We start from the raw sequence: 14,087 nt of genomic DNA on the forward strand, positions 1-14,087 counted from the left end.
GCTGGCATGTTGTTGCCTCGGTAGCGCTGTTGAGGCTGCTCAGTGCTTCTGTCCTTGGAGATCGAGTGTTATCAGTATTCACAAATAAGGTAACCTGCTAGTTCAGCAGACCATGATGTTACTCATAAAGAAAGACCACAGGCACACTTCGGTGACAAAGGCACCCAGCCAGGTTTATTGCCAGCTAGGCATAGGCCTAGCACCCTAACTATGAGCCAAATGAGCAAATGAGCTTATGGAATTCCTCTCCACGGTGCTAATACCCCAAGAAATCCTTATTGATCAAGGACATAACTTCTCTTTACAATTAATGAAAGGACTTAGAATCTAATGAAGGTAAAGCTATTAAGAACTTATGGGTTTGTAGAGCAATTTCACAGAACTTTGATGGCAAGTTTAAAGAAGTTTGTATCCTCAAATTCCAAATGCTGAGACCAACTCTTCCCCCACTTCCGTTTTGCTACCAGGAAAGTGCTTCAAGCCTCCAAGTTTTCTTCTTTTCAACTGCTGTCTGGGAGGCAGCCTTTAGGCTTTCCAGACCTGCTTGGAAGAGCAAAGACCCCAAGCAATGAACATAGTCCAATACATTCTCAAATTTAGCAAGCACCTCAAGACTTTGTGAGCATTTGCTAGAAGAATTTTGCTAAATGCATAATGGGTACAAGAGAAGGCCTATAACAAAGGGGTCCAGCCATGAGTGTTCAAAATGGAGGATTCAGTGTTATTGTTATTGACATGTTTCATGTTCAAATTACTGGTTCAATGACAGAGACCATTTGAGGTAGTGAGGCATGTGGGCACCATCGACTATCAGATCCAGCACCCAGATTAGAAAAAGGAGACTCAGATAAAAACATAAGAATGGCCAGACTGGGTCAGACCAATGTCCATTTAGTCCAGTATCCTATCTTCTGACAGTGGCCAATGCCAGGTGTTGAGAGGGAAAGAACAGAACAGGACTATTATCGAGGGATCCATCTCCTGTCATCCAGTCCCATCATCTGGTCATCAGAAGCTGGGGACTCCAAGAACATAGTGTTGCATATCTGAACATTTTGGCTAACAGCCACTGAATTTATCTACCTTTGACTTTCACAACATCCCCTGAGAATGAGTTCCACAGGTTGACTGTGTGTTGTGTATACTATTTCCTTGTGTGTGAAGGATATGCTTCTGTTCATTTTGGATAAAATGTGGTTTGCAGGGTGCTTATGCATAGGGAAGCATGCTGTGGCTCACCACCTTAGGAACATTCTAGAGAAGGCCAGGGGGACAGGGGTGAGCTCAGCATGTGGAATGGAGAATTATGACCATGTGATAAACAAATCCACTTATGGAAAGGTTAAATCTGATTGGTTAGAGGTTCGTGTTATGTAACTTGTTATGTAGGTGCCAAGTGTCATAAGATAGCAAGGGAAGGGACTCCTTGCTGGAGGGACTCTGCCCAATTTTTGTATCGGGGCTCTCCTTTTGTACATATTAAATAAAGCCTTGTTGAATTGAATTGAAACGCATCAAATCAAATCGAATCGCATCGCATCGAATTCCCTTGATTCTACCCAGCATCAGACTCATTGGGAACCACAAAATCCCAACAGTGACCCTTGGTTCTTGTGTTATGTGAAGGAGTAAACAAGATTTCTATATTCACTTTCTCCATACCATTCATGATTTAATAGCTCTCTATCTTATCACCTGTAAATTGTCTCTTTTGCAAGCTGAAAAGTTCCAGTCTTTTTAATCTCTCCTCAGATGGAAGCTGTACCATATCTCTAATCCTTTTTGTGGCCTTTCTCTATAATTTTCCATTTCTAATATCCTTTTTTTAAAAAATTAGGTGGCCAGCATTGCATGCACCATCCATGGTGTGGTATTTATATAGTGGCATTATTGTACTTTCTCTAGTCTAATCAATTCCTTTCCTAATGGCTCCTTGCATCAATTCACTATCAAGTCATTTGGCCTCAAGAGGGTGGCAGTGATTTTCAGAGGCTAATGGACTGGATATTACAAATTCATGGGCAGTATGCAGTGGGTACACTGTGACGATTAATTGAAAATGGTTTTTGGTTCTGTATCTTGTGACAGCGTAGCCACACATGGTGCAGATGGCAGTACATTACACACAATAAAAATAGCCATTGTGAATTGCTAGGCTGAACAGTCTGCAAGGCTCAGTTTGCCGTAACAATCTGAGCCGCTGTTATTGGCTAATCATTTCTTCACTCCTGGGGGAGGTTCTCATGCTGAAGTTCTCCAGGGTCTATTTTCTGCTCTTCCCACTGCTCATGGAGCTGAAAGAATTGTTTGGGACTCCTGGCCAACCTGAGAAACCGCAGGGACTATACAGGGAAAACATAAAGGTCGCTGCCCAGCATGCTGAGTGTCAGACATGTGAGAATCATAAACTGATCCTTAAGTCTCCACAATCCTGTCAGGCAGGGTTCGAGGGTTCAAATCAAGAACCATCTGGGCAGGAATTCACCAGCACGGTGACTTGAACAGTTTAGTATTTTCAGAAACACCAAGGGATTTACTTGGTAAAATTGGAACTACAAATGTATTGAAAATTGATTAGACAAATATTTGTTTTTAATATCATTTCCTTGTCTCTTACTGTGTCCTTCTATCTGTCTCAGTAGCTTCCTTTTTTGAGCTGAGAGGTTTTTTCTATGGTTCATTTAATTTTTCCAATTCAGCAACTTCATTGCCCTTTTAGGAAGTGCAGTCACAACTTCTGCAGTGGGTATCTGCGTTACTAGAGAGTTCATAACAAGAATGGGTCACACAACAGCCAGATTCTGCTCTCATATTCTTCCACTAGTGGGTCACTCCAGATTGCCACAGGCCTCCCTGAGAGCAAAATCAGGGCCTACGTGTTTTGCAATCACAAACTTTCATGCCCAGTCTCAGAACACCACATAAACTGGGTGTTTCCTTCAGACTCTCTCAGCACTCTGACAGAATAGCGCTCTCTGCAGCAGGACCCAAAGCTGTGATTTGTGCAGCTGGGACCCGAAAGTTAAACACTAAGAGTAAAATCTTGATCCCTTTGATATCAATGGCAAAACTCCCAACAAGGCCAGAGTTTCACCCTAAATCCACATATAGGAACTTAAATAATTGGCCCATTTACACTGGCCATGAGCCTCCAGTGACTTCAACTGGAGTGGTCGCATGGCCTCTGAGGACGAGGGAACTCGTTTGGACCAAAGAAGAACTGACAGAAGAGGAGAGTTGCTGAAATTTCAAACTCAGAGGTTTAAAGGTTTAAAACAATTAGGATAACAGTTTTCTTCAGGGAGGACATGTGGTTTGCTCACTCTGTGCCCCTGTATCTCTGGTTCTAGAGCAGACAAGAAGCACCAAAAACCACTAAAAATAAAGTATGTTTCTGGCTTAGAGGAAAACAGGTGCTGCTACAAATCTCATCGGGGGAGGTCCAGGAACACACAGTGTTTGTGTGTGTTTGGGGGGTTGGGAGGCCGGAGCAATATACAGTATCCAAGTCACAGTGGCATGGAGTCTGAAACTGGATGAAACAGGGAATGGACATCCTGCCTAATGCACAGACCAAAGAGGAATAATGAGGCCTTCTGGGTGTCTCATACAGTGACATAACATGGACCACACAGTAGCAGTTGTCTCTGATACCATCCACCATCTGGACCATCTGTCCACCTGTTCGCAATCCCACTACAGCCTCATGGTAACCTCAGCAATTGCCAACACAGAAACACAGCCTCAGGAAGGTCTGTCCAGGTTCCTATCAGGATGCAATGTTAATGCTTTGTGTCATTTTGAGGCAGAGTTACTCACACTGCCTACTTTTAGTCTCCACGTCCTCTCTCCCTCCAACCATGTCTGTCCCTCTCTCCTTCCCTGCACAGGCTGAGCTGCCTCTGGGGTTCCCTTTGCCCCCAGAAAATCAGTTCAGTTCTGGAGGAGTCCGTAGGGCACAGCTAATACCCTGTAGCAGGGAGAGGGGGGTCCTGGGGTTTTCCCTTATGTTGGGTAGTCAAGAGTGACCGCTGCTACTGGGTGGGGGGCTCTGGGGTGCCCAGTGGTGATTTGGCATTGGGGGTGACCCAGGACCACCGCCTGCATGAGTGCTGGATGAGGTGAAGTACCAGGAGAAGGTCTACAGTCTGTCAGAGCAGCACATTGAGAGAGGGAGCCCAGGCTGGTGAGTCAGAGGAATCTGTGGTATCCCAGTATCAGGTGGCACCCTGGAGGAAACCCATCACACTTTGCTCCTCAGCTGCTCCAATCTCCCATCATCTCCCATCCCAATCTCCCATCATCCTCTGGCCCCTTCTTCCTCTTCTCCTTCACCATGCGAGACTCCCCTGATTCCAACAGCATGCTTGGTCACCAATGTCATTTGCATGTTCCTCAGTCATCTCTGGCTCTCACAAACTCCAAGACGCATCACCTCTTCCTCTGCAGGGGGTGAGGTGCCTCCTACCACATCTGCTCCCTTGGCTGGGTGGTAATCACTGGCTGTGTCTCACCAGTGAAAAATCTCACACACGAGTGGCAAATGTCAAGGCAGGCATCTTGATGGCTTTTCTTGTTACACCCATACACACCACCTGGCGCTTTAAGGCTGCAACATAGGAACAACTGGCAAGCAGAGAAGTATGCACATAGTATAATGAAAGCAGGCAACTCCGCGACATGTGAGCTTACATAAATACAGCTGCCACATGGATGAGCCACTGGAAGCTGACTGAAACAGTGGGCCACTGGGAAACAAACATTTAACCCAGGATGCTCTGGGACCATTTGCTAACAAGCTCTGTTTCGCATTAATAATGAAGGGTGTACACTCATTCCTCAGTGTGGAGATTTTATTGGGTCAAACCATTATTTTTCTCACCTAAAACGTTCATCCATGCAGTGCCTCATGGGATCCCTCAGCCTCGTAAAATACCCACTTAGCGTAATATTTCCAACGCGCCAGAGTCACATGAGAATTTCTCCCCATAGGGTTAAATTCAACACAGTCATGAACAGAAAAAAAATTTCCTTCAGTAAACTCAGGCACAAGCTTGCAGGCAAAATATCTCTAGCTGACTTGTGGATACATGTTTGTAGATTCCAAGGCCAGAAGGGTCCACTGTGATCATCTAGTCTCTATAAGACAGGTCTGAGAATTTTCCCAATATTATTCCTAGAAAAGAACTTTTAGAGAGACTCCCAATCTTGATTTACAAATTCTCAGTGATGAAGGATCCATGAAGACCATTGGTAAATTGTTCCAGCAGTTAATTATTCTCACCAGTTTAAAATGTACACCTTATTTCCAGTCAGAATTTCTTTACATTCAACTTCCAGCCATTGAATCGTGTTACACCTCTGTATCCTAGGTTGAAAAGCCTATTTTAAAATATTGGTTCTCCGTGTACCTAGTTACAGACTGTTGTCCATTCACCTCTTTACCATCATTGGTAATTAAATAGATTGAGCTCATTGAGTCTATCACTATAAGGCAATATTTCTAATCTTTTACTAAGTCTGATTCTTCTCTGAAACCTCTTCAGCATATCAACATCCATCTTTAATTGTGGACACAAGAACTAGATACAGGATTCCAACAGCAGTCACACCAGTGCTGAACACAGAGGTAAAATTATTTCTCTACCTCTCCTTCAGATTTTCCTGCTTAACAGCCCAAAATCAAACTGGCTTTTTTCACCACATGGTCACACAGAGAGCTCATGTGCAGCTAATTATTCCTTGGCCACCAAATCTTCTTCATGGTCATTGCACTTCCCACAGTAGTCCCCCATTGTGTAAGTATTGCCTGAATTCTTTGTTCCTAGATAGAGATATCTACATAGCCATGTTAGAACTCACATTGTTTGCTTCGACCCAGTTTATCAACCAGTGGAGATTGCTCTGAATCAGTGACGTGTCCTCTTCATTATTTACAATCCCACAATTTTGTGTCATCTGCAAACTTCATCGATATTCAGGCATGAGAATGGTTAGCAGATGAGTTGTTGTCACGTGCCTCTGCTTATACTTGTCAGGTAACATCTGTAACTTATCTATCAGACAAAGCTGGGTGCCTGCATGAAAGTGTCTTACCACAAGGAAGATGGGAAGTAACAGAGGTGCAGGCCTGTAGCCCTAAATAACAAGACCCTTATGCCCTTCATACCCATTCTCTTAAGCAAAAAGTCATAGCCCAGCATTAAAATGACTGCTTCCATGGGGAAAATTTGGCTCTTTTCAATATAGGAATGGCAATGTTGAAATATCCAGATGTTGCAGAACAAATTGAAGGAAACCAAGAAGTAGGTGGATTCAGGGATGACCTAACCATCCCTGAGGGTGTCACCTAACAGCGACCTCTTGGCTTGTGCCCTGAAACATGTCAGTGTATAGACATTCCAAAATATTTATTTATCTGTAAGTATTGTAACTGGATAGTCTCGCTATCCATCAAAACCTCCAAACCCCTCCAGTTTCTCATTTGCCTCATGGCCTCAAATACCTCTTGTGGCAACAAGCTCCTCAGCCTAATTAGGCACTGAGAGAAGAAAGCATTTTTTTCATCCGTTTTGAATTTTCCACATTTCAGTTTCATTTAATGTCCTCTTGATACTGTGTTATGAGACAGGCAGAACACATTCTTGAACTACTCTCTACGAGTCAGTATTTCATAGACTTTTCTCATGGCCCCTCTAATACACTTCCTTGTTAAGGTAACAATCCCAGCCTTTCCAATCTATATCATAAGGAGAGTTTTCCCAGGCCTTTGGTCATTTTTGTTGACCTTGCCTAAACCCATCTAGTTCTGTAAAAACCTGTGTGAGGAGGAGACCCATACTTCAAAGAGGAGACCAGAGGGGTGTGAAGTATTGACTGATTTCTCTCATGGCATTGTATTTCCTTTATGATTTCCAAACACACTCCTCCTGGATTACAATGTTTTGCTTAGTTTCTGACATACTTGCACTGTGAGCAGGGTTTTACAGAGCTGTGTACCATGTCACCCAGGTCACTGTCCTCAGTTCATACAGTTAAATTAGAACCTTGTTAGATATTTGAGGAATTCAAGCTTTTTCCTACAATGGGTGTGCACGTTGCAGTTATTGACATTGAAGTTCATCTGCCATCATGCTGCTCATTCACCTTGCTTGGTTAGCTCAATGTGAAGACTTCTCTAGACTTGACTATGACGTCAATAATCTGGTGCCATCTGCAAATGTTGGCATTTCATTGTTCGCCACTCTTTCCAGAGTGTTAATAACTATAAAATATTTATTGTGCTATTTATTATAAACCATGTAATCCCCCTCACTCTGCTTCTCTTACTTCACAGACACCTTGAGCATTTCTGAGCACAATAGATGCATAGATCACCTCATGGCAGATTTCAGTCTCAGTAATTCTGACCGTTCATCTTCATCCTAATGGGAATCCCCGGCCTGGAAGCTGCTCACATCTGGATTTCCATCCCTTTCTCCACGTTCTACTTTATCGGCCTGTTGGGAAATTTCATGGTTCTGTTTGTTGTAGGCAAAGAGCAGACCCTGCATGAACCAATGTACCTGCTGCTTTGCATGCTGGCGCTCACAGAAATTGGTGCATCTACTTCCATTGTGCCAAAGGCACTGTGTATATTTTGGTTCAATTTGAAAGGAATTACTTTGGGTGGCTGCCTCACCCAGATGTTCTTCCTTCACGCGGGTTCTGTGACACATTCAGCCGTTCTCGTGACAATGGCCTTTGATTGTTATGTTGCCATATGTAACCCTCTGAGATATGCCGCCATCTTCACAAATAAACGAATAGCTACTCTAGGGCTAGTGTGTTTGACAAGAGCTCTTCTCTTCATTCTGCCCCTGCCTCTGCTCCTGAGCAGGCATTCATTCTGTGCCAACCGCATTATCCCCCATACGTACTGCGACCACATGGCTGTGGCAAAGATGTCATGTGGGGACTTCACAGTGAACAGGATGTACGGCTTGGTGATAGTATTTATAGTCCTCGGGCTTGACCTGACACTCATTGCCCTGTCCTATGGTCTGATAATCAGGGCTGTCCTCAGAATACTCTCCAGGAAAGCCCACCAGAAAGCCCTCAACACATGCACAGCCCACATCTGTGTGATGCTGATGGCTTATCCTATCTTCCTTTTCTCCACTCTGACATACTGATTTGGTCAGGGTATTGCTCCCTACATACACATCATCTTGGCCAATCTGTATTACCTCCTCCTTCCCGTGCTCAACCCTATTGTTTATGGTGTCAAAACCAAAGAGCTTCGTGACAAAATGCGCAAATACATCTGTGGAATGTCATCAACTGGGGCCAGTGACTCTGAACCTCTCTGACAAGCGGGATAAAGGATATCCCCTCAGTAGTCAACGGCAGTCTGTCCAAGTTTGGTTGAGCTCCCCATTGTGTAAGTTCACAGTCTTAAAAGCTCCTCACACCTAACATCTTATCACTCCATCACCAAGCACTGCTCTCTCTGTTGCTGCGTTCCTGCTCTCTGACTATCACCCAATCTCTTTCAGTGTCACCCATCAGCCCCCACCTCCACACACCCTGTCCCTTCCCTTTCTTTGACTTCCAGACACCAGAAGGTATGATCTATGCATTTTGTAGAAGTTAAAAAAGATTAGCTAATACAGCGTACTTTGGAGCAGTCCTCTGAAACCATCTTGAAAGATGTTTTTCCTGAATCCCTTCCTCTCTGGTGGGTGAGCAACTGACCACTGCGAACCTGCTGTTACTTACTCAATACCATTCCAGCTCTTAGGTAAATATCTGGGATGTTTTAAACCTATTGCTTATGTCTGTGTGTGCTTAAATCAAATAAACTGCAGTGTTAGGCAAGAGCATGTTTACTTGCATTTAATCCTTGATCAGACTGCATTGCTGTGTTCTCATTTCTTTGATCCTGACACTGCTTGGAGTGAAAGGGTTAAGATTTCCCAGCTGGGGTTTTGAAAAATCCGCGTAACAGACTGCTGTGTTAAACCATGAAATTGCCACGGAGACCAAAGACTTACCACTTTGTACAGTGGATTTTTATACTTGCTCTAGTGGCGTGGTGACCCGCTCGAGCCCTGGGAGAGGGCTGGCAGGCTGGGAGAACAGTCCAGGCTGAGTGGGGAAACAGCCGCAGCTGTGGCCACACCCCAGATGGACTCAGCTGACCCTATAAAGGGACTGCTAGGCTGAATCAGTCTCAATTTCTCTCTCTCTGCATTCAGAGAGCGAAGGGCCTGGCTGCTGGAAGTTGAGAGAGCACCTGAGGGAAGTAGGGCTGGGGAATAGGGCAAGGGAGCTGTAGGGCTCCGCCTGGTAAACCCCCCAGGCTGCGACCTAGTGTAAGGCCAGACAGGTACTGGGGGTACAGAGGGGTAGCCACAGGCAGCAGGTCCAAACCCCTTTGCCTGTGATGAGTGGCTTATACTGCAGTCTGCCCCAGTGAACGGGGGCTACATGGAGACTTGCCAGTAGCCAAGACTGAGGCAAAGCAGGAATAGTGGGTGGGGGTTCCCCGGGGAGGGGGAGACCCAGAACTGTGGGGGTACTGCCAGGGGGCAGCACAAACAAGCTAATTCCCAGAAGTCACCAGCAGGAGGCGCCACAGGGGTGAGTCCGCACCTCTACACTTGCTTTCAGCTGAAACTTTCAAAATACACACTGACTGTTCCTGCTGTCCAAGGCATCAGACTTAGGTGTCAAGATTTCATCTTGGACATTGTGAAAGAGATGAGACAGAGACTACAATCAAATGTCCAAGTGATTAGGAAACACTATTTCACTAGGCGGAGGATGAAACACTGGAATGGGTTACCTAGGGAGGTGGTGGGATCTCCTCCATTGACATGGAATGAGGACAATAATGGGGGATTTCAGTTATCCCCATATTGACTGGGAATATGTCACCTCAGAACAAAATGCAGAGGTGAGAAAATTTCTCAATACTTTAAATGGCTGTTTCTTGGAGCGACTGGTACCGGGACCCACAAGGAGAGAGGAAATTCTCAATTTAGTCCTGAGTGGTGCAAAGGAGCTGGTCCAAGAAGTAACTATAACAAGACTGCTTGGAAATAGTGACCATAATATAACAACATTTAACATTCCTGTGGTGTGAAGAGCACCTCAATAGCCTAACACTGTGGCATTTAATTTTAGAAAGGGGAACTATGCAAAAATGAGGGGGTTAGTTAAACAGAAATTAAAAGGTACAGTGACTAAAGTGAAATCCCTGCAAGCTGCATGGACACTTTTCAAAGACACCGTAAGAGAGGCCCCACTTCAATGTATACCCCAAATTAAGAAACACAGTAAAAGAGCTAAAAAAGAGCCACCGTGGCTTAAGAACCATGTAAAAGAAGCAGTGAGAGATAAAAAGACTTCCTTTAAAAAGTGGAAGTCAAATCCTAGTGAGGTAAATAGAAAGGAGCATAAACATTGCCAACTTAAGTGCAAGAGTGTAATAAGAAAAGCCAAAGAGGAGTTTGAAGAACGGCTAGCCAAAAACTCCAAAGTTAATAACAAAATCTTTTTCAAGTACATCAGAAGCAGGAAGGCTGCTAAAAAACCAGTGGGGCCACTGGACAATTGAGATACAAAAGGAACACTTAAAGATGATAAAGTTATTGAGGAGAAATTAAATGAACTCTTTGCTTCAGTCTTCACGGTTGAGGATGTTAGGGAGATTCCCCAATCCTGAGCTGGCTTTTGTATGTGACAAATCTGAAGAATTATCACAGACCGATGTGGAACTAGAGGAGGTTTTGGAATTAATTAATAAACTTAACAGTAACAAGCCACTGAGACCAGACGGTATTCACCCAAGAGTTCTGAAAGAACTCAAATGTGAAATTGTGGAACTACTAACTATGGTTTGTAACCTGTCCTTTCAATCAGCTTATGTTCCCAATGACTAGAAGATAGCTAATGTAATGCCAATATTTAAAAAGGGCTCTAGAGGTGAGGCACCAGTACCAGGCAAATTAGTTGAAACGATAGTAAAGAATAAAATTGTCAGTGACAGAAGAACATAAATTGTTGGGCAAAAGTCAGCCTGGTTTCTGTAAAGGGAAATCGTGTCTTACTAATCTATTAGAGTTCTTTGAAGGAGTCAACAAACATGTGGACAATGAGGATCCAGTGGACATAGTGTACTTATATTTCCAGAAAGCCTTGACAAGGCTCCTCACCAAAGGCTCTTATGTAAATTAAGTTATCATGTGATAAGAGTGAAGATCCTTTCATGGATTGAGAACTAGTTAAGACAGGGTAGGAATAAATGGTAAATTTTAAGAATGCAGAGGGGTAACTAGAGGTGTTCCCCAATGGTCAGTCCTAGGAGCAATCCAATTCAACTTATTAATAAATAATCTGAAGAAAGGGGTAAAAAGTGAGGTGGCAAAGTTTGCAGATGATACTAAATTGCTCAAGATAGTTAAGACCAGAGCAGACTGTGAAGAACTTCAAAAAAATCTCACAAAACTAAGTGATTGGGCAACAAAATGGCAAATGAAATTTAAAGTGGATAAATGTAAAATAATACACATTCCGAAAAATAACCCCAACTATACATACAATATGATGGTGGCTAATTTACCTACAACTAATCAGGAAAAAGATCTTGGAGTCATCATGGATAGTTCTTTGAAAACATTCACGCAATGTGCAGCTACAGTCAAAAAAACAAACAAAATGTTAGAAATTATTAGAAAGGCGATAGAGAATAAGAGAGAGAATATATTATTGCCGTTATAGAAATCCTTGGTATGCCCACATCTTGAATACTCCATACAGATATGGTCTCCTCATCTCAAAAAAAGATATACTTGCATTAGAGAAAGTTCAGAGAAAGGAAATCAAAATGACTAGGGGTTAGGAACGGGTCCCATATGAGGAGAAATTAAAGAGGCTAGGACTTTTCAGCTTGGAAAAGAGGAGACTAAGGGGGATATGATAGAGGTATATAAAATCATGAGTGATGTGAAGAAAGTGAATAAGGAAAAGTTATTTATTTGTTCCCATAATATAAGAACTAGGGGCCACCAAATTAAATTAATGTGTACTAGAATTAAAACAAATGAAAGGAAGCCCTTCTTCACACAGCGCACAGTCAACTTGTGGAATTCATTGCCTGAGGAAGTTGTGACTGCTAGGACTATAACAGAGTTTAAAAGAGAACTGGATAAATTCATGGAGGTTGTCCATTAATGGCTATTAGTCAGGATGGGTAAGGAATGGTGTCTTTGACCTCAGTTTGTCAGAAGGTGGTGATGGACGGCAGGAGAGAGATCACTTGATCATTACCTGTTACATTCATTCCCTCTGGGGCACGTGGCATTGGCCACTGTCGATAGACAGGACACTGGGCTGGATGGATCTTTGGTCTGACCCAATATGGTTATTCTTATGTTCTTATGACTATGCCACACAGGACAGTGGAAGGGGAGTCCTTAAGGTCAAGGAGGCCTTGGGATTAAGGGAATGGGAGTAGGGACTCCAATCCTTTTGCTAGCCAATTCCCCTGGGGTAGTGCAGAAGCCAGGAAATTCCCCAGAATAGTTACCCGCTTACATTAGGAAACTGGGACACTGAAGGGTTGGATTTTAATGACATGTAAAGAGATGTGTAACTTGTGAAATTTTCATTTAAGCGACAAAAGCTGAAATATGTACTTTTGGGGAGCACACTTTCTGCGTAAGGGGAATATAACATGACTGAATGAGATGGCTTCCCAGAGACTGGTATCATATAAAACCTTTTCCCCCTCTGTACTATTTTATTATGGGGTTAGAGCAGTAAAACTGATGTTTTGTGTTTCGCCTCTTGAACAGATTTTATAACGAATGAAACATGTTTAAGGAATTGAGTAGACAATTGATCAACAATTAGAATGAATCATAGAATCATAGAAAATCAGAGTTGGAAGAGACCTAGTCTAGTCCAACCCCCTGCTCAAGGTATTCCCAATCCCAACTAAATCATCCCTGTCAGGGCTTAAAAATCTTTGAGGATATAGATTCCACCACCTCCACAGGGAATGCATTCCAGTGTTTCACCACCCTCGCAGTAAAATATTTTTCTTAATATTGAACCTAGACCTCCCCCATTGCAACTTGAGACGATTAAGCCTTCTTCTATCATCTCCCACCACTAAGAACAGCCAAGTTCCATCCTCTTTGGAACCCCCTTCAGGTAGTTGAAGGCTTCTACCAAATCCTCCCTCACTCTTCTTTTCTGCAGACAAAATAATACCAGTTCCTTCAGACTCTCCTCATAAGTCATGTGCTCCAGCCCCCTAATAATTTTTGTTACCCTCTGCTGGACTTTCTCCAATTTGTCTCCATCCTTTCTGTAGGAAGCCCAAAACTGGATACAATACTCCAAGTGTGGCCTCATCAGTGCTGAATAAAGGAGAATAATCATTTCCCTCAATCTTCTTTCTCTGTCTCACTGCTTCCTCTCAAATTTCAGTATTTAGACACAATGAAGGCACCCACAGAAATAATTCTCCTGAGCAAAAAAAGGCTGATGATGTTTACAAATCTTCAGTTTTAAAGAAATTATTGGAAAATATTAATTTAGTTTTTCTCATTGTGATTCAAAGAAAGATTGTGGAAATGGTAAATTCTGTTTCAAAACTTCCATAGACACAGACCGTTAAAAAGCAGCAATATTACTTTCCAAAGCCAGTGAACTTGTAGGTACATTTCAGGCTGAGTTTAAAGGAGATAAACATTCAGGAAGTAAATTATCAGGAAAAGGGGTCAGATAAATCAAGTCTGAAGAGAAGTGCTTGAGAAGGGCAAAAAGGCAAGGGAGCAGCTCATTTTGTGGCAGACCAGGGAGGAAAGCAGACCAGCCACCAGCAGCTTCAAGGGAGATGAGCTAAGGAGAGGCAGAATTTCTTATAGACTCATAGACTTTAAGGTCAGAAGGGACCATTATGATCATCTAGTCTGACCTCCTGCACAATGCAGGCCACAGAATCTCACCCACCAACACCTGTAACAAATACCTAACCTATGTCTGAGTTTTTAAAGTCCTCAGATTGTAGTTTGAAGACCTCATCTGCTCTG

The 14,087-nt window shown here is 43.2% G+C and overlaps 1 pseudogene; it reads left to right on the forward strand.

The window, feature by feature from the left end:
• The first annotated feature begins 7,380 nt into the window (after positions 1 to 7,380).
• On the forward strand, positions 7,381 to 8,351 carry LOC115641902 (annotated as a pseudogene).
• The last annotated feature ends 5,736 nt before the right edge of the window (positions 8,352 to 14,087 follow it).

This window comes from Gopherus evgoodei, unplaced genomic scaffold, assembly GCF_007399415.2.
Source record: "Gopherus evgoodei ecotype Sinaloan lineage unplaced genomic scaffold, rGopEvg1_v1.p scaffold_36_arrow_ctg1, whole genome shotgun sequence".
In the NCBI taxonomy this organism is placed as follows: Eukaryota; Metazoa; Chordata; order Testudines; family Testudinidae; genus Gopherus; species Gopherus evgoodei.